General features: G+C 38.4%; 1 protein-coding gene across 1 annotated transcript in view; it reads left to right on the forward strand.

Moving 5' to 3' along the window:
* The first annotated feature begins 1,670 nt into the window (after nt 1–1,670).
* The window catches only part of LOC114242252 (uncharacterized), a 137,149-nt gene continuing 116,046 nt past the window's right edge, over nt 1,671–22,773 (forward strand). Inside the window, exons 1-2 of the mRNA XM_028173349.2 lie at nt 1,671–2,240; nt 17,544–17,584. The gene's annotated coding sequence lies outside the window, so the exon portion shown is untranslated. The remainder of the gene's footprint in view (nt 2,241–17,543; nt 17,585–22,773) is intronic.

The following is a 22,773-nucleotide window of genomic DNA, read 5'->3' on the forward strand; positions in this document are numbered from 1 at the left end:
TAGGACTTCTGATATGAAAATATAACAAAGATAACTGAGAAGAATTTGTCCAGATAGAAAGTTGAAACAAGTTTTTGGTATCATTTGCTTTCTAAATATTTTAAAGGAGCTATTTAATCCAAATGATTTATCAAATATTAAAGCGGAATCCACAGTGTGACAAGGGTCTTTAGTTACTTAGTCTTATTGACAAGTGGCGGAGTAGGCGGAGGATCTGTCAGATATCGGTGTTGCAAGTATTATACTACAAACTTACTTTAGGCAATTACTGAAAGGAGTTGTAGGACTGGATTGATAAAATGAAAATGTATTATGTGATTTTCAAATACAAAGAATTGAAAACCAAGAACCCACCATAAACCTTGTGGTGTTTAACAATACGTTTAGATCTCATAACTCACATATAAAAATCAAATTCAGATGTGATATTATGTACCTTGTCACTTAAAAGAAGAAAGAAGAACAATAGACTTGAAGACACATGGCAGCTTACGTAGTTTACCACAAAAGTTAGATTACATTATGATTTGATTTTGAATGATTTTTCATTTTAATTGGCTTAAGAAAGAAGGTGGTTCTTTGTTCACCTTTTTCATTTTTATCGATTTTTTGGATTGTGAATCGTATGTGGTCATTTGTGGATTGATGTTATATTTGTTTGAAAAAAATCTTCACATTTAAAGTTGGTCTTCAACATTTTTTATTATTCATAAGCTCAGTCTTGCTTAAACGTCCTGCGAGTAGTCACAGTAAGAGAGAAGTAAACACAGCAGTACGCGCAAATTTGGTGAAGTAGTATATTATTATCAAGCGGTATTGTACAACTTACGTATAATTATTACTGTGGATATTTATTGTTCAAAAAATTTATAGCATTTAAAGAGCAATTTCAACATCACGCTTTCCTATAAATTGAATTATAATAAGTTTTCAATCACAATGTGACTGCCATTAACCTAACTTAAGACATGAAATCGTTGCCTTAATTATATTGTCAGAAATATCCACGGAAATAGGTAGGATGTTATTACCTATCCACAGGTTCATAGAGTATGCCACTAAATAAGAGGTGGCCATCGCTGTAGGCTCGTATAGCATTCTAAGAACAATACTGTTCCTTCTTCGGTGAGTCCCTAAGTCAGTGTTTACAACAATTACAGGAATAGATAGAGTGGTATTATTTTAAGCTGATACTACAGATCTATGGAATAGTCTCATCTCGTTTTTTTATGATAATAGTTTAGCGCAAGAAAGAATTGGTGTTTCCACGAATTGATTTGTTTCATAAAGCCTTCGTCAAACAGAACGCGTAATTAGCGCGCGTCAGAGCGCTACGCTATGACGCCGAGATGTAATGTACTACTGTGGTAACATACCGTCACACAGAGCGCCAGCGCTCTAAGCGCTATAGCGCTGGCGCTCTGTTTGACGGTACGTTACCACAGTAGTACATTACATCTCGGCGTCATAGCGCGGCGTTAGTTTAGCGTTAGTTTAGTACTTAGCGCTCTGACGCGCGCTAAGTACGCGTTCTGTTTGACGAAGGCTTAAGACTTCCGTTTCATTTTCTATTTCTGTGTTGGTAACAAACTGGCGCTCGTGAGAAGGAAAACTCTTCATGAATCCAGCGATTTATTCCGAAGCTCGGAAATTTTATAATAGTGCTTAGCATCACTGAACTGTCGCTGTCATCTCTTTAGTCTGACAGTTGCCTTTTTATTTCACCGTTGGCTGGCAATAATAAAAAGATTTAGATTGTCTGTCTTTTTAGTTGTCATTTGTCACTTTTTGTCAGTTTTCGACGGACTCGCGCAAAATTGGTTGTGCGTTCAAAATCTATGCTGATAATGAGTTATGTGGCTTAGAAAAACGTAAAATAGCTTCACGCATTTATGTTTTAAATGTACTGCTTGCTACTGATATCTCTTACCTTTTGAAATAGGTTTTTATATCTGTATACGCGTTAATTGAAATGGTGTTGTTGACGTATTTCGTAAGCTAGATTTCATTTGCGGTGTTATTTGAGTATGTGCGGTTAATACTGAATTATCAACTTAATTCAGATATCGTGTGATAAGTGTTTTTACAATTAAAAAAGTTGTCATTATTGATACGAGTCCCAAGTGAACAACGTGAATTTTGTGTGTGAAATAATTCGTTCGTGTATTGTGTTATTGTGTTTTTACTCTGTGAGAGCCATGCTGATTATCGGTTTGCACCGTAACACTCAGGTCCACTCGGTAATGAATTATTTATCAAACAACCTTATTCTTGGCATAATGACATACCTTTGCCTGTTGGTTTTTCTTATCAACGTACAAAACTAACATTGATAAATGAAATTTAGATAACGTTCTGATGGGCCATAATAAAGTAATTACGAGTTGGTAGTTTTTTTTTTGCAATAAAACAATGAAATCTTTTTACTAAGTTCACTTTCAAAACTATGTCATGATGCAAAAATGTACCAATTTGGTAAAATTGTAAAGAAACCAGTTCAATAAGTTTACCTAAGATTTATATCAGCAATAGGTCCAGTATAGATAATTGCAATTTAGAACTCATGTCCCAAAGTGGTTAATGGTGTTTATGTTTTTGATGTCTATGGGCTCCAGAGGCCACTTAATATCAAGTGAGCTGTGTGTTAGTCCACCTTCATAAGGTCCTAAAACTGACCATAAAGAATTTGATCCAATTGAAATGAAAGAATGTAATTGAAATAAATAATAGTTCTGCCTTTGAAAGCAAACAATATCTACAAATTTCTGTTGGTTGATAGGTTGTGATACTACAGATATGGTAATTAGGACAGGTGTTTTTTTTACATTTATTATTGTAAGAATTTGTCCTCCCAACTGTTTACATATATCTGAGTAAATAAATAGCTTAAAAAACACATGAAGACAGTCAATTGAAAGTTTTCAATCACTTTGTTTCTGAAATTTAGTTTGATGTTAGTCAATAAGAACAAAGTACCAAGAGAAAGAAATAAAATCATTTGAGATTCGGAAATTAAGACTTGAAATTAAGACTTAATTAAGACTAAAATGTTTCTATGCTAACTTGGAAATTGATAAGCGGTTGTTTTTATACAATTTAAAATATCAAAATTTCACATTTATTCATTTGATAATTTCTCATTGTCTAAATACTGAACTTTTTAGACTTAGAACATTGGACTAAGGTTTAATTTGTAAAATTATCTGTGTCTAAGTTTTATCTTAATTTTTAAGGTATTGTATTTGATTTGGTACTCTTCACTACAGGAGGTTCCTATGTTTCTAACTGTGGAATACATAGTAGAAATATATGTAATAGTGTCTAAAATATGAGAGTACCTTAGTAGTAGATTAGTTTTTTAGTTTAGTAGAGTAGGTTTTTTAACTCTGTAAAATTATATTATAGAATAACATAATTTTCAAATATATTGATTCATTGTAACTAATCTGAGCCAATTATTACATAAAATCTTGTCTATTTAACAATGCACTCTAATATTGGTTAAATTAAATGTTTTATAGTTTGATTTTCTTCCCTTCTAGAACATATAGTAATGGTGAAGGGTGATTTTCTTCACATAATGGTCTTAAAGCTGTTCTGTCCACTAGGGCTTTGGAGTAATCCAATCTTTATTATAAATAGAAAGATTTGTTTCTTCTTCTTGATTTTGAATTTAAAGAAATGTAAATATCTGTATTAGTTATTCAAAATTTATTATCTCAGGATTCTCTTATTAATAGCAGACAATATTAGAATTGGTACTTAATTAATTGTTCTAGAAATTTCATAACGAAGGGTACTCTACCAAAGTCTCATGTACAAAATTTATTTTTCGGCATTGATTGTGTCCTATTTTGGCCACAAATTATTGTAATTAGATTGAACTGATTGACCACCCTTGTATAGTATTACCAAAGCACTAAGAGAAACATTGAAGCCTCAGTACTATTTTATGATGGACAGCAGCTCTCGGTGGTACCAATATCATTGAATTATCAATAGTGCCTTACATTTTCACTGAGCATATGTCTAAAAAATTATTCTAATTCTATTCTAATCTAAATCTTTAAGTACCTCTCAGAGTACTTATGTAATGCATTTTGAATGTCATTATAAACATTTACAAATAAAAATGTCACTTCAAGATATCTTATCATAAAGCATTTACATTTTTATTATTATTTCAAGTTCAAGTCTGACTTACACAGACTCGCAAGTAATTTAAGTGAAGTTGTAACTGTTCAATTTAAAATGGGAGTAGTTGTGAATAGGCTGTGTATACTACATACTTACTTGTCCGTCAGAATCGTCTTTGGATGATAATACAAAAGAAATAATGACACATCCATCTTCCAATCTGTGATTTGACGTAAGAAAAATATGAATGATGTCTGTCAAGATCAGAGTTTTTTTAAATGGACAAATCTGGTTTTAGGTAGTTACTGGAGTTGCCTACATATTGCTAATATCCTCACGATGCTCTAAGTTTTGGCAACATTTTTATGATCGGTCGCCTGCCTGACGGCAATCTCCTTGGGAACGCTTTCGTTGATCTTGGGCCTGGGTTGTATTGGCTTTGGCTCTTAGTCACCTTCTACGACACCCATGATCTAAGTTTCAGTTGAGAGTTGTATTGGCTTTGGCACTTAGTCACCTTCTACGACACCCATGATCGAAATTTCAGTTGAGAGTATTCTTAGGCGCCCACCACACGCATGAGGTTGTTAAGAGAGTTTCAACTATGTGGGAATGTGGGAGGCTTTAGAGGAAGAGGTAGATCTACGAAAAAATTGATACGGCTACCTTTTCCATCGAAAATACATTACTATTTCACAGTCTCGACTTCTGCGAGGGCACCATCTCGCAGAAGGAGGCGGCGGGGCGGGTGAGGCAAAGCTCTCCTCACTACGCAGAAATCCGCCGCCGCCGGGCAGGGGATCGGGACCGGGATCCCATCCTGCCGGTCCGGCGTCTGGGGGACGGCGGGACGGATTTAATATGCTCTGCGTAAACCCTGTCCCGCCGTCTCAATAACTCCGACTGGGCTCCGGCCCGGTCCGGGGTAGGGCGCCGGCTGTGAGCAGCAGGAGTTTTTAGTGAAGTTCAACTCTCACATCCACAACCCGCTGCGCGGATGGGGATCCGGCGATTTTCTCCTGTGGAAAAAAAAATTACTATTACACAGTACAAATAAGCAGGTTGGTGGTTCTTACCAGTGCAGATTCACAAGACGCCCTACCACCATTAGCAGTGAATGTTTTATTTTTATTACACGATTTTCTACTTTCATGGTGGAAATAATTGAACCTTAAAATTTTTACTAGATACGTTTCATGAATTCACCATCTTGCTATTGCGAAGAAAAAAAAATTCTAATTTCACTGTATAACTTAATTTTGTTTTTTCATTTCAACGTCGACAACCTCATTTACTGCATATTCTAAAGACTCATACATTCATATTTCTAAGCACGCTACATCTTATCATTACTAACCGTGCTATCAATTTAGACGTACAATTTCCATTGTTCCAGTTAGTCTGCCAAATATTAAAGCTTACTGATTTGTCCCGTGTTCGGAGAAAACGAGATTAGTTTGATAAGCTAAAGAGGAAATGATTGTCGTATGTTTAATTTACGTTCAAAATGAAACAAACAGGATTTGAATTATCTAAACCCACCCTGCTTATGAAAGTCACCGTTCGGCGTTCGTCTAGAACTTTCACTTGTTTCTGTTGCCCCCAGTCACTTTCTCTGAACTAAACTATCGGAGTTCAGTTTTAAACAACAAGCCGACTTCGTAGAAGTCGTGGCGTAGTGATTATCGATATACCCACATTCCGCGTGCTTGAATCGTCGATGAAAATTTCCGACACCGTCATTCTAGAAACATCCCTAATATGTGACGCGTAGATAGTATTTGGTCTTTGCCTATGAAGTTGCTGTTTTACAGTAATGGCCATTTGAAAAGTATTTTTTACGAATTTTATTTCATAAATACGGCAGAAATAGGTAGGGCGGTGGTACCTACCCGCGCGGACTCACAAGTGGTCCTATCACCAGTAAACAAAAGTACCTTGTATTTACTTCAGACTTTGTGACTCTTAGGCGACATGCTTGAGACTAGATTTACAGTTTAATCGATAGAGCTTTTGAATACTTTACAGTTTTCATGGTCACGTATGTGTAACAGTCGTCCTTCGTTCGAGATTAAACTGTGAAATTGTAATGTATGTAAATACTAATCGGATATTGAAGTTTAGATTTTTGTGACTGTAACATTCGGTATTTTCTTGGTCGTATGACCTCTTGTGACCTGCACCTACACCTACGTGAAATGAAACTGAACTGAAACTTCGGGTTCGAAGGTGGGACAATCCTTAAACTAAAAAATAGAGATTTCGATCTTATGTCGTAAGGAGGACGGCGAAATTTATGTTGTCGTGTGTATCGGTTCTAGTGACGACTAACACCACCGTGTGTTCGTTCACTTATCTACGCAATAAATAAATATATTATAATAACACGATGTCAAAAACTAGGTTAATTTCTCATCAATATTCGTGAAAAGCGGTTTGAATCGTTTTATGGATACAAAATGTAATGCAAACAAATACCGAGCGCATTTTTGGGATATCTGAGCGCCAATAAAACTAACTGTACCGATATGTATACAGCGTTTGGCCAAACGAGTTCGCAGATCAACTGGTGTTCATTGGCCACAACCGTCATGTCGTTATGTGAATGTAAAGTAAATATGTAAAGTAAAGTAAATATTTTTGCCGTGACAACGACTTATAATTCGATGGAGCCGGCTGCACGCACGAAAAAACATGACTCATGCGGCGTTACCTCGCTCTGAGGCGTTCCATTTAAGGCTTGAAGTGCAAGCGAGAGCGCGCAACGAGCGACAAAGAGGTACAATGTGCCTCCGCGTTCGGCAACGTTCGACATCTGTCTCTCTCCTACTTGAGTGAGCGATGCATCCGCGTGGACAACTGCTATACACTATAATACATTTACAGTCAAACCTGGGTAAGTGAGAACTGGATAAGTGAGAAAACTCTATAAGTGAGAGTAATAGCCAGGAACCGTCATTTTAAGCTCCCAAAACCTCTATTAGCGAGAAACAGAAACCTCTGTAAGAGAGAGTCGTTTTTCCCTCATGGACCTCCGTAAGTGCGACTGCTACTTATCTTTACCTCTATAAGCGACAGTCGAGTTTTATTTATTTATATTATTTAGGAGGAACAAATGACAAAACAAATTACAAATTTAACATCTGCTATTTTATGACTCATTCTTAACTTTTGTGGAACTTTCTTACATTGTTTTTGTATTGTTTTCTCGTCAATATTGAACCTATTCTATTTCGTGGAACTAAATAACGTTGATATATTATCGCATTCTTTTCGAATGGACACGTGTGCCTGTGTACCGTCCTGTTTGTCGGACTTACTCAGTTTATCGTTAATCAATTGCGAAGGAAAGTTCTGTTCTGCATCATGTCAAAACGGAAAATTAAAGTACTGTCATTAAGTGATAAACTTAAAATAGTGAATGCGTTTGAATCCGGAAAATCGCGAAATGAAATTCAGAGGGAGCATTAGCGAGAAACTCGGGTTAGTGAGAAACCTCTATAAGCGAGATTGAGATTGTGCTCCCTTGAACTCTCCCTTATCCAGGTTTGACTGTACATGTTTTCGTCAAGTATGAAGTTCATTGAAAAGTGAATGTGGTGTCAATTGTTTATAGCAACGATAATTGCGATGATTGAAAAATGAAACCATTCCATCAGTATTTTATTATGACGTTGTCACGTTCAACTATCGTCAGTAAACCGACTTTACAGACAACCGATTTTTTTTACCTATGCTGATAGCGTTGAGAGGCTATATCAGCGTTACCCTAGCGGGTTGGTGAGCTCTCGGGGCTCAAACCGGAGGTTTTGCTAACACTAGTCCTAGCAAAAGCAGTGCTTCGCAGAATCTACCGCCGGATCGGAAACGCAACCCGCTGAGAGGATCCGGCGAGAAGCTCAGTTGGTTGTGTCTATAGTAAGTCGAGGTTGCTGGTGGTAGGACGTTTTGTGAGTAGGTACCACCACCCTGCCCATTTCTGCCGTGAGGGTAGTAATGCATTACGGCTTGAAGGGTAGGGCAGCCGGTTTTACTGTTAAAAGTGAGACCTTACAACTCATTTCTCAAGGTGGGTGGCGGCATTTACGTTGTAGATGTCTATGGGCTCTGGTAATCACTTAACATCAGGTGGGCCGTAAGCTCGTCCAACCATCTAAGCAATAAAAATAAAGGTTATTGGGACCTCAAATCCGGATCTTATCATTTAATCTAATAAACATGCATACGTACGAATAAATACGTTTTTATATCTTGTCAGATGATATCACAGCTAATCTGGTGAAAGTCTGAATGAAAAAAAATGAAGTCAAAATTGTATTATATAACGAACGTCCACTTTTCTAAGCGGAAATTAAGATTACTTCGCACCGAAAATAGGCAGAGCGGTAGTACGTAACCGTGCTGACTCCCGATACGCCGTCTACTTTGATCCTAACGCCGAAATTCCAGTAATCGGTCGACCTGAATAGCACAAATAGACACATAAAAGCTATTCATCAAGCTGAGCGATCAATACCGAGCCATTGACCGATTGCTAAAATTAACTTTGGCCTAATTCAGAGCCGAGGTTCAACGTGTGACGCATCGGATTTAAGAGAATTCGTCTTGTGGCGGCCGTTCTTCGATGTGCATTGAAACGTATCTAGTTGTTATTGCGTTGATCGTAAGGTTCGATTTTGTGGCTCCCGTTTTCTCCAATTGTATACTGTGTGTAAATATTAGTTCCTTAAACATCTGTGTGTATAGTGCGAGTTTTTAATGTTCTCGATAGCGTAAAAATTAAATCAAATTTGTATGCAGTTGAAACAGCGCCCCTAGCGGCAAACGTAGGCACGTTTCAACTCCATACAAATTTGAGTTAACTCTCACGCTATCGAGAACGTTAAACTCGTATTAAGCACACTGCAGTGAGGTTCTCGTCTGCTGTAAACGTTGTTCCCTGCGTTCAGAAAGTCTTCCATAAATATTTTTAGCATTAAGAATAATTATAAATACATATTACAATTACACAGTATAATTAAACAGCATGGCAAGTCATAACGTAGATTACGTTCTATGTTCATAATAATATGTGGTTGTGCATTATAGTTGAACATATCCCGAATTTAATAGCCTTTCCTATTAATGTCTGGTTAAGCTCGTTGCGCGATCCAAGACAAATTAGCAAAATAGATAATCTCTCACCTAAACCTCGTCGTTTTGTTTTTTGTGCTCTGATCCTGGTTACGTAGGAGCTACTATGGTGGAAGTGGCCGGGAAATATCCGATCTTCACTCCTTTTTTTATTAATATTTTTGGCTTCATACATTTGCCAATGTCACAGTATACAAAAATGACAGGTGCTTAGAGAAAACATTCTAAATACAAATAAATTCGATCAGTTTTTCCAAATACGAATCTCATTTTAAGAACACAAATATATTAGACTAACTGACCATCACTATAGTTACTGCGTTAGATGGTTGGACGAGTTCACGGCCTACCGGCTTCCGTATTCATCAGAACATGTACTCCGCCACCCACAGAGTTGTGAGGTGAAAGTCAACTTAATAGCACAACGAAAAAAAAACGAAGCTTCTAGAATGACTAAGTCTACGTCAGGGAATTACACCAAGCTTTGACATTAGCGTCCTCTGGCGCCCATCGTGGAGGTAAAACTCGTTTAAAACTAACTTCAAAACTGCCATAATAAGAAAAAACATTTCGTGAATGAAAAAAACTAAAATGAATACTGACAAGTCTGAAATAGTCTGAAATTTGATTTTTTTTATTTATTTTTATTGCTTAGATGGGTGGACGAGCTCACAGCTCACCCGGTGTTCAGTGGCTACTGGAACCCATAGACATCTACAACGCAAATGCGCCACCACCCACCTTGAGATATAAGTTCTAAGATCTCAGTATAGTTACAACGGCTGCCCCACCCTTCAAACCGAAACGCATTACTGCTTCACGGCAGAAACAGGCAGGGCGGTGGTACCCACCCGCGCGGACTCACAAGAGGTCCTACCACCAGTAATTACGCAAATTATAATTTTGCGGGTTTCATTTTTATTACACGAAGATGTTTATTTTATATTATTATAGATATTAATTATAGATTATAGATATTATCATAGAATGTTAAGATATTTCAGTCATGATTTAAATAAAGTGTTTTGTTATTTGTTCTATTAGAGCTACAGCAAAAGAGGCATTATAAAATAAATGGATACACACTTAAACTGTTGAAAAAATAATAAAAATACATTTGTAAAATACTTAATGGGAAAACTAAAATCACGCTTATATAGCAAACCATTTTTTTTTATCCCCTTGAAACTGGTTAAAATTATAGCGATGTTATAAAATTATTGTATTGTCGCCGATCCTTGATGCGTATGTAAATTTTCAAGTTAATCGGACGTCTGGAAGTCGTTGAAAATGACGTTTGAAGATACCGATACATATGTATGTGCATGTAACTATATGTACCAAGCTAATAAAAGCGTGTTAAAACTAACTTTGCAATGTACGTGACTTCATAGAAATTTTGAATCGTTTCTATCTATCTATATATAAAAATGAATTGCTGTTCGTTAGTCTCGCTACAACTCGAGAACGGCTGGACCGATTTGGCTAATTTTGGTCTTGAATTAAGTATTTGTAGAAGTTTAAAAGGTAGATAAATATTAAAATGCTCGGAATAAAAAAAAATAACAATTTTGTTTTTCCTTTGATGTGTCTCCCGTCGAACGGATTCCTTTTGTTTGTTTTAAGTTTATTTTATACGAAATTTTAGGTCTTTTGTTTATCGGTTGAGGCACTACGAAGTCTGCCGGGTCAGCTAGTATCTGATATATTGTTTATTAGAATCAAATTATCTAGAATGCACACCCGACGTATGACTCACACATGATAATCTATCTTTCAGTATTAAAACCGTAATTATGCAAGTTTGTAATTTCGATTCGGCGCCACCATTGTCCTGTCTGAGACTAGACGTAACTTCTAAAGGTTGAAAACAAATTCAGGTTATTATAAAACCCTCATGCACATAGGGTTCAACGGTTATGCAACAGTAGAAAGATAGAGCGAAGATTACATCCAGTAAAGATAGTAAAATTAATGAGAGCTTACGGAAAAATATGACACAATGTGCGAGGATCTCTATTCGGAATCGAGAAAGCGTAAAAATGCGTTTAAATTATGGTCGTGTTTTGTTAGACTTCTTTTCACATGTTTTGCTTTATATCATTTATGAAGTATTTGAAATTTCGTTATTTTATTAATGTTCCCAGAATATAAAACTTTCTTTTGTTTTTATAATGATATTAGGAGAAATTACGACTTTATTCACAGAGTAATTTGGTAAGCCGAGGTTCAGCTGTGCATCTGGTATACCATCTAGCTGTTTGCTCTGATAATTTGATGTTATGAAAGTAACTTAAATTTTATAAACCCTCAGACGCAGCCTTCAGAGCTTCTTGCAGAATCTTCACAGTGGTTCGCGTTTCCGATCCGGTGGTGGGTTCTGCGAAACAATGCTCTTACTAGGCCTAGTGTTAGCAACTCCACGGGTTAGAGCCCCGTAAGCTCACTCGCTCGGTGAAGCTGGCATAACCCGTCGAGGCTACCTACCAGCATAAATTTTATTGTCGTGAGGAAAACGTGGTCGTATCAAGAAACCCCCACGGCATTCGATAGCAAAGCCGATGACATTAAATTTGGATTAATTTAACTTAATATAACTAATGCAGCCGACCGAGGGAACCGGTGGTAGTGTCGCCGGCGGCCGCCGGTCTGGCGTCTGTGAGACGGTGGGATGGATGTTATATGCTCTGCGTTAACCCTGTCCCGCCGTTTCAATACCCCCGACTGGACTCCGGCCCGGTCTGAGGTAGGGCGCCGGCTGTGAGCGGCAGGAATTTTTAGTGTGATTCAACTCCCGCATACCCCAACTGCCGCGCGTGCGGGGATCTCGCGATTTTCTCCTGTGGAAAAAAAAGATAACTAATGCATGAGTTAATAAATCTACGTAATAATTGGCTATGCGGGCTATCATCCACCTGTCGGCTTGGAGATAGAATTGCAATGCAATTGACATTCATCGCAATTTCTATGAACTCACGTAAGGGAGCCACAAAAAGACCTTACAGAAGTATCTCGAGCTTAACTGAACCGAAATTGTGTTCAGTTGCTGACTCTGTGGAAATTACCATTCACGCAAAGGATCCGACATCCACATCTAAGGAGATCTGTAGACATATTCACTAATCCTTTAATGATAGATCATGAGCTCTTTCAATACGACTTTGGATTTCAACTACCTAAATAGTTTATTGTAAGCTTACATTCGACGAACAACTAATCTAAGGGCAGCTCTTTTACAGCTATCTGTCTTACTCTCTCTCGCTGTGAAATACAAGGTTTTGAAAGGGACCGAATATATAGTCTTTAATAGTTTCCACTCCAGAATGTCTAGTCATAACATCGAACCGGTCTAGCTTACAAACGAGAATTGGTTGTTCGAGAAATTTCCGTTTAAATGGTCAAGACTGAGGCCAAAACCAAATATGGACGATACTAAATACTGCTATTTATTTTATATTTTACGATACATAGGTATGACTGAATAGCAACAAGATATGGATCGGTGTGTTTATATCTAACGTTAAGACCGTTTTACTGGATTAATAGATTCTAGTTAATAGGTCACCGGCCTCCTTAGATCCTGGGTTCCGAAATGGGGTTATAACCACCCGGCGGTAAAACAGTTAGGAGCAATAAATTGGCAAACGAGATTGGACGGTTCCCTTGGCGTTGACATGAGAACGTCTCAGTTTTATTCTAATACGATTAAATATGAGTAGAAACCTCGAAAGCATAAACAAAAGTATATGTGTCAGGTGGTAATTAGTATAAAAGCTGGTTGTTATTGTTATAAAGTCATCACTTCGGCAGAGTCCGGCTGATGTAGCGAGCCAAGTATAAGTTTACACCTCAATGAGTCGCCACACGGAGCACTGGTCTGGGAACTAACTATCTTACGGCTCTTTGTATCCGAGTAATTTTAATTGATTTTCAACTATGTAGAATACTCTATCATCTCTAGGGAGATTCGGAACATTCTCTAGAGAGATAGTCGTAGCGGTTTTCTCTTGTCTCATAAGCACCATTTATCGAGGCTTTTAGGCCCTTAAAGCCTCTCCAAACCTGATTTCCCTGGTTCGGATATTCAAAATCAGACGCCCGAAACTCGGCGTTGTCATGTTCGTTTTGCATCACACAGAGGACACGTGAAGGTATCGAAGGTATGTCCCGCTAACGCGAGCAACTCCATTCTCCAACCTCTGACACTCTAGACAGACACATAGTAAGATGAAAATCGATCCAAGGGTCGTAGCCGGAAATGGTCCCAAGCGGCTGCGCCACGATGTTTAGCAATTAGCGAACGGTTAGTGGAGGATAAAGAGACTAGAACACGTTGTTTCTTGCTAGAGAGCTTACGCAATAAGTTACCCAGACAAGACCACCAGTCCGAACGACGTTCAACCGACAAATGGATAAAATGAAGATACTATAACTAATACTATTATTAAAATACAATTTTTATGAACTCTATACTAATATTGTAAATGCGTAAGTGAGTTTGCTGGTTACGCTTTCACGTCGTAATTATTCAACTGATCATCATGAAATTTTGCATACACATACGTCAGTCCGCACAGTACAGAATGAGCATTAGAATAAGATTGTTATTTATATACTTTTTTGGAACGAAGTTCCTTACGGCAGGCTTGGAGGAGATAGGGAATTTGCTGCGCGACCGAACTGAAAAAAATGTGATAGTAAAAACCGTAAGAAAAAGTCTGTGGAATAAGGCCTTGTTTTCCGCACAGCGATATTTCACCGCGCGATTTTTTCTCGTAATTCTTTTTTTTTTTTTGTATGGTACTTCGTTTCTATCCGGTGTCCCACGACACCACACATATTTTTGTTCCTATCTATTCTAGTAACCTCGATTGTCCGGGTGAGTAGCTGAGCTCACGGGGCTCTAACCTGACGACGTTGCTAACACTAACACTAGCAAGACCAGTGCTTCGCAGAATCTACCACCGGATCGGAAACACGGCCCACTGAGAGTACCTATCGGCGAGAAACTCAGTGGGCTGTGTCTGTGGGTTAATTTGTTTGCCGACTCCTTCGTCGCAAGAGACGGGTTTGACGAGAACGATGATCGGTGCTTGAGGTACCTAAAAGCACCGTTAGTGGATCGGGAGGATCCGAAATGACTTGTTTATGAACCACCACCCTACCTATTTCTGCCGAGAAGCAGTAATGCGTTTCGGTTTGAAGGGTGTGGCAGCCGTTGTAACTATACTAAGACCTTAGAACTCATATCTCGAGGTAGGTGGTGGCATTTACGTTGTAGATGTCTATGGGCTCCGGTAATCACTTAACACCAGGTGAGCTATGAGGTCGTCCACCCACCGATGCAAAAAAAAAAACTGGAACTGACTTAGGCATTATGGTCGCAAAGCACACACAGATAAGTGTGAAGCATGAAAAAAAAATCTATTCCTTTTTCGATATGATCTGATGAAGGTCCAAAAAAAATTGTCATGTTAAAAATGTTAAAATGTCAAAAATGTTATCATATTTACATAATCTTCAGACCTTTTTTACATTCAGTTAGTTATGAACTAGATTTCACAGACGTGAGCTAAAAGTAGAAAATGATTTACATTCGTATGTACATATACGATATATTGTGGATAAACAACGGAATTCTACTTTCTATTCAAATTTATGTTCATATTCGTTTAGGACCGTTTGAAAAACAGTTCAAAATAAATTACAATAAAGATTCCGTTATTTTTATCTTTTTCGAATACGCTTTTAAATATTTAATATCAGCGATGCTGCACTTCTCGATCAGAGACAAAATAACATCAAATAACTCTAAACATCCTCATTTATAATGTATAAGAAATAAAGCTGTCTAAACAACCATTATTTATTACCTTAATAAAATTAATATAGAAGTATACTTTGTGTCTATATTTTGCTATATCTATAATGGCTTAGTACCGGCCTTCACTTGTTAAGTCTAGCAAAATTTTAAACCAGTCGACGACATCTTTTTGAATCCGTTATAAGGGGTCATGTGATACCACAGCGTAAATGCGACTGCCCATCGTGAGGCCTAGAAGTAGTATAACAACTGTCCCACTCTTCAAACCAGAAGAAAGAAAAGAAATGTTAAAAGAAGAAACATGAAAAAGCCCTTCACATGGCACGTTGCAATGGAGATGTATCCAGAGGAAATTCATACTAAATCCCTATGCAGCATGACAAGAAGACATGCTGCACTGACTCCACGTAATGTGGAATAAGGCCAAGATTAACATGAAGAAGAAGGAATATGCGCTTAAACCGATCCGTGTAGGCCTCATCATCACCTTAATAAATATGACTGGGAAATAACTGGGAACAAATCACGCACGCTCATTCTATCCCAAATTAGTATTCCCTGTGTTATGGGTACCAAAAGCGGACATACTTACTTATATACGTGTAAATATAAAAATAAACATCCAGACAAAGAGCAAACAAACCTGTTCATCACATGAATGTTTGTTCGATGTGGGAATCGAACCCACGACCCTCGGCGCAACAGTCACCATCGCCAACTACTGCACCACTGAGTCAAAAAGATTATCGATATTAATCGTTTAAGATTCTGTTACACTTATAATGTTATCCTTTAATGTATCATTAAACTTATCATGAGAGTTTTTACTATTTACAATTGTTGAAACTACTTTTGCAGTGTAATTTTTTTGCAGCATTTTTAGCTGTCATTACAATATTTCCGACATTTTTAATTCGTTACAGTTTCCGTGGTTCACGGAGGACTAAGATGTTATTCGTCGATATTTGAATATTGCGTTAGATTCGCGAAAACCAAAGGAATTTTTTACTATTTTTCTATCTTCTTCTCAGTCGTATGCACTCTTGGCAGAGTGGCAGTGGTCATCACTTCGGGTGGTTGTGCGCTTCACCAGACGTCGCAATTCCTCGCGTACGGCGGCCCTTCTTGTGCACTCGTTAACGTTACGTTTTTCTATATACAGCAGATATTTAAGGATGAGCCAAGCATTTGTATTGAAATTATTTCGATAGACTTGCCAAGTAATCATGATAAGTATGCTTAATTAATATTAAATACTTAATAAAATATTATATTTTTGGGAAATTTATAAAATGTATTTGATCGTCCCAAAAAAAACTGAAACAAATTTGATGAAACTTAAGTATTTAATAGCTTATCAAACATTAAAAGCAGTAAGTACATAATAATTATATCACTAGTGTAGCAAATGCGAAAAATGTAACAATAAAACAAATAAACCCCTTTTATTAAATTTTTTGTTACATTCACATTCTTCATCATCCATCGATTGGGGTAAATATATTTGCAAACTTTCCGCCATTTTATATTGAAGTGTAAAAAAAAATTTAATAAAGTTGAAAAACCTGATATTCCATGTTTATCTACAACTGGTCCCTCACGGGCGATTCTTGTGATTGTGCACTGTTACAAAGCTACAGTAATTATAAATGTTCTATCCGTACTCGCCCGCTTCGCTGGGAATTTAAAATTAACATTATTATTTATTTTTATTATTATTAGGAAGTCCAACACTCATATAAAAAAATCACTCAAATCGGTCCAGCTGTTTAGGAGTTCAGTGACAAACCCACGAACAGAAGAAATATATATATAAAGTCCGACGTTACTTCTGATATTGAGAAAACATAATTAAATCTCGAGACCATTTAATATTTCTTCCTTTAGAATGACTTTTTAGTAACTTTTTACGGGTGGTATTTTAAGCCCGCTTCGCTTCGTAACAAGGTCCTGACTATTTATGTCGCAACATTGCACAACATAACTATACATAGCGATTTGAAGGATGGGACACCCGCCATACCATACAATTGAGATTAAGACCTCAATGTGGATGGCGGCATTCGACTGGTGATGTCCAGAAGCTGCTGTAACCACTTAAGAGTAGGATGTCCGCGATCTTTTATTCAGCTGTGGAATAAATGATTAAGAAGCCGAAAGTGATTAACCAACTTAATAATTGGAAATTAGAAGTTTAGGCTCTATATTTTTAAAACATGTGGTTCCTAAAAATGTATAAGTGTGCCTGCGGGTAAATTGCCTAGACCAAAATTACTCGAGCTAAAAAGGAAATTTACATAATTGAATTTAAAAAGACCTTTGAAGTGAGAACATTAATTAAACGCGTTAATTGATAGGTTTCTTATTCCAATTATTTTAAATTAACAATAACTGTCCTCATTTCACGTGATTAATGTTTAATTAATACGAATAATTTCTTTGTTCACAGCGCCCGAGAGCGACCGAGGACGGCACCTACGTTTCATAATGGCAAGTACTTGTTTTTTTTTGGTTATTGCTCATATTGGTGCGAGAGCTCACCAAATGCTCGCCAGTCTCACGGATCGTTTGGAACCTCTGGGTCTGCGGAGGGACTTCGGTTCTCTCTGTATTTTATACCGTATGTTCCATGGGGAGTGCTCTGAGGAATTGTTCGAGATGATACCGGCATCTCGTTTTTACCATCGCACCGCCCGCCATCGGAGTAGAGTTCATCCGTACTACCTGGAGCCACTGCGGTCATCCACAGTGCGTTTCCAGAGATCTTTTTTGCCACGTACCATCCGGCTATGGAATGAGCTCCCCTCCACGGTGTTTCCCGAGCGCTATGACATGTCCTTCTTCAAACGAGGCTTGTGGAGAGTATTAAGCGGTAGGCAGCGGCTTGCTCTGCCCCTGGCATTGCTGAAGTCCATGGGCAACGGTAACCACTCACCATCAGGTGGGCCATATGCTCGTCTGCCTACAAGGGCAATAAAAAAAGCAAAAAAAAAAAAAAACTCTCATCTAATTTTAAGTCTAGAGCCCATACACATCAATGACGTGAATACCACCATGAGGACATGGTGTGTAAGTACCAATTGTAGTGTAGTAAACCCTTCAAACTAGAACGCATATCTCCTTCACGACAGAAATGGGCCGTGAATTCGTCAGGGAACTTAATGAGATAAGTCGGTTATTATTTAATAGCTACCCGGAGAGCCCCGTTTCGGGAACCCACCTCGTTATCGGGGCGACCGGGTTGCGGTACCTCGGTCTCGTATTGGACGGTCGTTGAGCTTCCACATTCACTTCGAAAAGTTAGTCCTCCAACTAATGTCGCTGAGTTGCCGAACGTTGGGGGGCCCGACGCAGTGGTGCGCCCCTTCTACACGAGGATGGTGTGGTCGATGGCGCTGTACGACAACGTCACCGCGTTGCGACGTCTTTCTGGGATCTGGAGACGGAGGTGCTCGCAGTTCGGATTACGCATGCCGATTCGATTTCCGCTACGAGAGTCGCCTCTCGGCGTGGCAGAATTTCGGGCCTGGAGGCTCCAATCGTGGCGAAGTCTGCCTACGAGCGATGGACCGTCGAGGTGGTCCTCTCTAGGTGAATCGCGATCGAAGACATCTTCTGGGTAACGCGGTCGCTCACCGGACACACTTGTTTCGGCTGCTACCTGCACCTAGTTTACGTGAGCCGACGCCGGAGTGCCATAACTGCAGTGGCTGTACGAGGACACGGCAGAGCACGTGGTCACAAACTACCACGCTTTCGCAGATCAGCGCCGTGTCCTCGTCGCGAAGATAGAGCTGGACTTGTTGTTGCTGACGGTCGTGGCTACGATGTACCAAAAAGGGTACGTGGATGCGACAGTCTTGTTTTACGATAATTTCCTCGAAGCTATCTTGATGAACACAAACTTCTGAAAAAGGAGATCCAGTGAAAATCATACAAAAACGTTGCGATATGAGAAATGAAATCGTTTTCTTAAAAACGGAATTTAATCTTAACTCAATATTTTTAAGGCGACCTTTTTCGGAGGACGGGAATAGACTAAATGCCATAGGCTAAAGCCATCTGAGTTATTTGAGAGTGGATGTAAAGTGCTGAATAGGGCAGGCATTCTTAGATAGAATCATCCCTTGCACGGCGGAACGTAACCGTACCCCTCTATTTCATGCACTTTCAAGCAGCAAGAGCAGTGCTTCGCAGAATCTACCACCGGATCGGAAACGCGGCACACTGAGAAGATCCGGCGAGAAACTCAGTGGTCTGTGTCTGTAGGTTAATTTACTCGCCGAACTGTTCGTCGCAAGCGAAGGGTTCGACGAGAACGATGACCGGTGCTTGAGGTACTTAAAAGCACCGTTAGTGGATCGGGAGCGAATCCGAAATGACGTGCTTAAAGCGACGTCGACTGTTTACCATAATTCTCCTCAAGACAGTGACTCAGTATTAGTGTGAACCCTAAACTCGATCTATCTCTGGTACTCCCTCCCTATTGATTACAAACACTTCGACTGAACTGCGTTGAACTTAAAGAACGTTTGCCAAATAAGTCTCATGTATATTAACATTTATTTATTCAAACTCTGTGAGATCCGTGACTCGCTCGATGAAGACCGGTTTTTATTCAAATAAAATCGGTTATTGGTCAAAATACTCGAATATGTAATATTTATGTGTTATTAGTGCCTTCGATGCCATATTATGCAAAAAAGAAAAAAGTTTTTTACATCTAACTTCTAGTGGAATAAGGTCGACGCGACGTCAGCAACGTGTCCTCTTGTAACTATACTGAGACCTTAAAACTCATATCTCAAGGTGGACGTATTTACCTTGTATTATAGATGTCTATGGGCTCCGGTAAACACTTAACACCAGGTGGGCTGTGAGATCGTCCACCCGCCTAAGCATTAAAAAAAAAACATGCTGCATAGGGATTTGGCTATACGGCCGGCAGCCTGTCTTACGTCAACTTTCCTTTGTTTATATCTCCTAATTTTTTATACCTAGTCCAGCCATAAGTTCTGTTACAAATGAAAATGCTTTTTTTTTAAATGAAATAATGTAATATTATTAAAATTTATACCCACATATTAATTAAAGTCTCTATACCCAGTTTATGCAAGGCGATCACTGCAATCCTATTCTCTTAACACCCCATTCCATACTGTAATTTGATAATGAACATGAAGAAATATTATGTATGTGAAATGGCGCAAAATCGAAAGAAGTTTTTAAAATAATATACGTGTTCCAAATTCAAAATAATTAAAAGGTTGAAAAAAAAAGAAAAGTTTTTATGTAACAGTATTTATAGCCAGACAGACAGACATCCAGTATCGGCAGTTGAAATTTAATTAATAACTCAACGGCTATAAAAGAGCAGAAGAAAGATAATAGTTGAAATAAAGTGGTTTATATCCTTTTTGGTTGTAGTACTTGGGTGGATGAGTTCACGAACGATCTGGTTATCTAGCCACATCACAATCGCCACCCACCTTTTAGGTCGAGGTCTCAGTTAGATTGTATAACGGCTGTATCCATTTTGTAAACGGGAACGCGTGACTGTTTCGCGACATGAACACGCAGATCGGTGATGATACCTACCCACCCGTGAGAGCTTACAGTATACGTTCTACCAGTTGTAATTACGAAAATTCACAATTTTTCCAGGTTCGATTTTTAATTACACGATTTCGTCCCTTCATCGTGGAAGTCGTTCGTAAACATGTTTTAAGTATGTACAAACACTAAGAATACCAACACTTACTGGTACCTATTTTTACTATAGCGGGTACATAAGGGTATGCGACAAGTATTACTCAAAATAAACAAAACAAAACGAAAAACTGTACTGTAGTTTAATTGGTTCGCAAAAGTCATGAAGTCAAATGTGCAAAAGCAATAAGATGATACATGCCTTTTCAATGCAAAATTTTAAAATGGGTCTTTGACCCGTTCTGGTATGTTTAGTGTTAAAAATATGTAAATTTCTGTGAGATTTGAACACCGCCATAGTCCCATCGCTCGCTTGATACGAGCTCTGTCGAGTTCTGGATGAGAGGCCGGTGAAAACGAATCGTCGATTTTAATTAATGTATTCATAAATTTTTTCATACGGTTGTCAATTTCACTCTTTATTCAAGTAGGTACGAAGCCACAGAGAGCAATTTTTTTTTTGTACAAACCTATTATTTTTTCTCTTAATTACTTGATAGTACGTAATTTCTTTAATACTCCTAAACAATGTAAAAACTGTCTTATACCATAAACGTTGGTCGTATAACTGGAAATCCAATTAAATTTCCATTAAAAGTTTCTTACGTAACTACGCTCGAAATAAGATAATAGGTTGTTTATTTTTATATTGTATATGCGAGTGTGTACTTACGTAATCGTATGGAAAGTGCTTTACGTTACTTTCACTCAGCTTGGGTTTTTTTTTAATATACCAATAACACGATACCTGCGGCGCTTTCTTCTGATGGAGGCAGAAATGGTTAATTGAATCTTTTTTTATTTTATTTGATTCATTGATGGAAAGGTAGCATGGAATATTATGTGTGCATGTGGGTGTTACTGTGTGCGCGTGTGTGTGTTTTATACCAACTTTAGAACCCTGTCACTTTTTATCGCTTTCACTGGCCGTCAAGCGTACTGGCCATGTGATATAAAGAGATCGCTGTAGCCAACATGGACAACACCAATGTCAGGGGTACGGCCAAGATGCAGCCTTTTGCAAAAACTGTGTTTGAAAATGTATTGGTCATAGTACTCAGAATACTTTAACGGTAGGCAAGGGCTTGGCATTGCTGTCGTCCATGAGTGACGGTAACCATTCACCATCGGGTGGGCCGTGTGCTCGACTGTCTATAAGGACAAATGAAAAAAACACGCCTTATAGGTAATTCAGTTCTCAATGCGCACCGGGTAAATACAAACAGAAAGGTGCGCTGCCGATGAACTGAGACCCACTATGTAGTGAGAATAGAGCCTGTTCGTCGGTTGTCAAGATGTTGTCGAATAGATGATCTTGGAGTTAGAAGGTAACCGGTGGGGGATAGTGGTAAGGGCTCTCGGGTTGGTTTGTAACGGTTCAGGCACCTTTTATTTGCCGATTTTGCCTGCTTTGAACGCGAAGCATGCCTTCGGGTTTGGAACGTACAACGCACGCACAATATAATTGATGGAACTCATGTCACAACGCGAGTGCTGGCATTTCAACTGCACCTTGAGCACTGCCCAACTACGACAATTATAGCAAAAGTTGCCTGCGTCGATAATTTTACTCAATATTTATGGCGTAAAGAAAATTACTATACAACGCTTCATAGGCAATATGTCCAATATTGCAGATGTTTAAACGAAACGATCGAAAGCACAAAAAATATAAATCTGCGCTATGACTAGCGGTAACCCTACACGGGTACCACAATTTCATCTATTTCTGGCTTTTATAGTCACCCGTTTGAGGAGTTGGTTTTGACCAAAATGCTCTAGATAGGTGGCAAAATTCAGCAGATCACATCTGTTATAATAATATAATGCAAATCATAGAAACAAACACGGATTAAATAAATAAAAAGCACCGAAACAGAAGAAGTCCCATCTCTATGGCACGTGACATCACCCAGACGATAACTTATCATTTAGAGAAATTTTACAATCGTACAATATAACAATCTGTT

The sequence above is a fragment of the Bombyx mandarina genome, chromosome 11 (genome assembly GCF_030267445.1).
Source record: "Bombyx mandarina strain Sakado chromosome 11, ASM3026744v2".
Taxonomy (NCBI): domain Eukaryota; kingdom Metazoa; phylum Arthropoda; class Insecta; order Lepidoptera; family Bombycidae; genus Bombyx; species Bombyx mandarina.